Raw genomic sequence first — 3,811 nt, 5'->3', positions numbered from 1 at the left:
CACAGTTCATGTACCAAAATTAAACTCTACAAAACCTAGCTTGGCGATAGAACGAGACCGCGAAAGGAGCTTGCCCTCCTATCGGCAAGTTTCGCTTCTCGGAGTTTCACTGCTGCTGAAACATTTTCGAAAACGGGGAGAGTGAGGCAAAAGGAGCGAGAACGAGAGAGATAATTACAGAGGCGGTAGCAGCAGCAATTTAGTTAAGTAATTTATAATTTACTTTATCCATTATCCTAAATATCGCGGGCAACAAGCTGGCGCCGCACGAGTTTGGCCACACCTACCTCTGCAGTGGAGGGGGGCCACACTCCGCCTTGCCCCCTCCAACACCCCACCATCATCCCCTCTGTGAAAGTCGGCAGAGCTCTAGAAAGTTTTGCAAGTAATTTAAAGTTATCTTTTTGACAGGGTCGCTGCCGAAGAGGTAGTGGATATAGTCGGCGAGCAAAAAGTTTTATCTCATTTTTGGCGTAACGAAGTTTAAGCGAGCGCCGTTCGCTGGTTGGAGACAGCGATTCGGCCGCGCCACCTCTTCCTTTCATATTGTTTCCGAGTGGCGCCGTCTCTCATCTACTTGTCAGCACCGGTCGAAGACAAAACTGCTGTCGCGCATTGCTTTTGCACGGACGTAACAGCAGAACCGCAATCGTTCAATAGAGAACTATTTGTCCAAGTAGAAGTGATTCGCCCTAACGCCTAGCTTCATGTACATCATACTCCGCAAACCACCTAAGTGTACGTGGCGGACGGTGCTTCTGGTACCACTAACTGATCCCCCGTTCCCTGTCCCTCTCACGAATGACGTATGGGAAGAATAATTGTCGGTAAGCCTCTATATGGACCGTATTTCTTGAATTTTACCCTCGTGGTCATTTCGCGAGATGTGTGTGGGAGAAATTAATATGTCTAGAATTAAATTTTCACTCTACAGCGGACTGTACGCTGATATGAAACTTCCTGGCAGATTAAAACTGTGTGCCGGACCGAGACTCGAACTCGGGACCTTTGCCTTTCACGGGCAAGTGCTCTACCAACTGAGCTACCCAAGCACGACTCACGCCCCGTCCTCACAGCTTTAATTCCGCCAGTACCTCGCCTCCTACCTTCCAAAATTCACAGAAGCTCTCCTGCGAACCTTGCAGAACTAGCACTCCTGGAAGAAAGGATATTGCGGAGACATGGATTAGCCACGACCTGGGGGTTGTTTCTATAATGAAATTTTCACTCTACAGCGGAGTGTGCGCTGATATGAAACTTCCTGGCAGATTAAAACTGTGTGCCGGGCCGAGACTCGAATATCAGCACACACTCCGCTGTAGAGAGAAAATTTCATTCTAGAGACAACCCCCAGGCCGTGGCTAAGCCATGTCTCCACAATATCCTTTCTTCCAGGAGTGCTAGTTCTGCAAGGTTCGCAGGAGAGCTTCTGTGAAGTTTGGAAGGTAAGAGGCGAGGTACTGGCGGAATTAAAGCTGCGAGGACGGGGCGTGTGTCGTGCTTGGGTATCTCAGTTGGTAGAGCACTTGCTCGCGAAAGGCAAAGGTCACGAGTTCGAGTCTCGGTCCGGCACACAGTTTTAATCTGCCGGGAAGTTTCAATTAATATGTCGTCCGACTCTTCCCGGAAAGTACACTCTCGGAATTTCAATGGTAGATCTCTCGGTGATGCACCGGTGATGTAACGCTCTCACACCGTCTGAACAATCCAGGGACGAAAAGTACCGCTTTTTGCTGAGTCTTCTCTGTCTCTTTTATCAGTCTTACCTAGAAAGATTCCCAGATAGGCGAAAAATACTCAAGAAGCAGTAAGTGACTTCCTTCGTGGGTGAGTTAAATTTCCTTCATATTCTTCCTATAAGTCTCAATATGGCTTCTGCTTTTCCTACTATTTGTTTTATGTGCTCACTCCACTTAAGATAGCTCTAGATAGTTCCTCCTACATACTTCGCAGCAGATACTGTTTCCAGCAGTTTTGCATTAATAGTGTAGTTGCGCAGCAGTGGTATTTTTTCTGTGTTTGCGCAATATTTTACTTTTATTTGCGTTCAGGATCAACTGCCAAAGCGTGCACCATTCGTCAGTCCTCTGCAGGTCGTTCTGGAAATCGAAACAGTCTTCCGGAATTGCTACTATACAGGGTGGTCGGAAATTCCCGTCACAAAATTCTAGGACATGTAGAGGATAATGAGAACATACATTTTGAACAGGAACCCATGCTCGGAATCGTATCGTTTCCGTTTCGGTTTGAGTTCAGATGTGTACCTCGTCAACGTCTGCATAGGGCAAGAGAAACGTCTCAGAGTTCCCTGTCCTGATATGCAACGTGTACTACGTCAAACGATCCCCAGATGTCACTTATTGTCTGCTTTGCTATGAGACCGAATCAATACCTGTGCGTCACCGATAGAGGTACCATGGTGCAGTCACGTTTGCGGAGTACACAGACATGCTCCTTGTGTACGGCGAAGCTGGAAGTAACGGAAGAGCTGCAGGTCGGCTGTATCACGAACGTTTTCCACACCGTCACACTCCATCGCACAAACTGTTTGCCCAAGTTACACAACGGCTACGAGAAACGGGCGCCTTCACCATGAGGAGGCATGACTGTGGTGCTCCACGGCGACGCCGCACTCCACAATTTGAAGAAGGTGTACTGCGTCGCATTGAAGATAGCCCGACAACGAGTTCGTGAACAACTGTTAGTCACAGTACCGTCTTGGACGTCCTGAAAGAGCAACAATTACATCCATACCATTTACGAAGGGTACACGCTATGGGTCCAGCAGACTTTCCACAACGCGTCGCCGTCTGCACATGGTTCCTGCACCGTTGCATCGGCGCGCCCGTTTCCACGTCGAGTTCTCTTCACAGATGTATGTAGGCTCACAAGGAATTGTGTTCTGAATTCTCGAAATAGCCATGTCTGGGCGGACGGAAACCCTCATGCCGCGCATGTTCAGGGATTTCAAGACAGATTTGGAAATAACGTGTGGGCAGATAAATGGTTCAAATGGCTCTGAGCACTATGGGACTTAACTTCTGAGGTTATTAGTCCCCTAGAACTTAGAAATACTGAAACCTAACTAACCTAAGGACATCACACACATCTATGCCCGAGGCAGGATTCGAACCTGCGACCGTAGCGGCCGCGCGGTTCCAGACTGTAGCGCCTAGAAACAAGCGGCCACTCCGGCCGGCTGTGGGCAGGTATTCTGGACAGTCATGAGCTTGGACCATACCTCCTTCCATCCAAGCTCACGGGTCCCGCATACTTAGTCTTCCTACGACACGTAATGGACCCGTTCTTGGAAGCTGTGCCATTGAATGTCCGTCAGGAAATGTGGTTTCAGTGTGATGGAGCACCACCTAACTTTTCACTGGCTGTCCGGAGACATCTCAACAGACGGTATGGTGAAAGATGGATAGGCCGTGGTGGTCCAACCGCGTGGCTGCCACGATCCTCGGATTTAGCCCCTATGGACTACTTCTTGTGGGGTCGTATGAAGAGCCTAATTTTTGATAGACCTGTAGTGACAGAGGGAGATCTTCTGGCACGAGTTCTGGCCGCTGCACAAGATATTGAAGAGACACCAGGTGGGATGGAGAGAGTGAACCAGAACATGCTTCGGAGGTACAATGCGTGTAACAACGTCTGTGGTCGCCACATCGAGCCGCTGTTGTAATGCATCGGTACGTTGCGGCTGGTGCCGTAGATGCTGGGTTCTTGTTGTTGTCGACTAATGTAAACCATAAAGTGTAAGTTGTAATGCAAATGCGCAGGTAATAACGGAACGAGTCAGTATTCTTTT

General features: G+C 48.8%; 1 non-coding gene across 1 annotated transcript; it reads right to left on the bottom strand.

The window, feature by feature from the left end:
* Nucleotides 1–978: 978 nt before the first annotated feature.
* On the bottom strand, nucleotides 979–1,053 carry Trnas-uga (transfer RNA serine (anticodon UGA)). Its single transcript has one exon. It is a non-coding gene; the product is annotated as a tRNA-Ser (tRNA).
* Between the last annotated feature and the right edge of the window lie 2,758 nt (nucleotides 1,054–3,811).

Source organism: Schistocerca nitens, chromosome 7 (genome assembly GCF_023898315.1).
Source record: "Schistocerca nitens isolate TAMUIC-IGC-003100 chromosome 7, iqSchNite1.1, whole genome shotgun sequence".
In the NCBI taxonomy this organism is placed as follows: domain Eukaryota; kingdom Metazoa; phylum Arthropoda; class Insecta; order Orthoptera; family Acrididae; genus Schistocerca; species Schistocerca nitens.
Note: the sequence above shows the minus strand (reverse complement) of the source record. Positions and strands in the feature narration are given on the sequence as shown.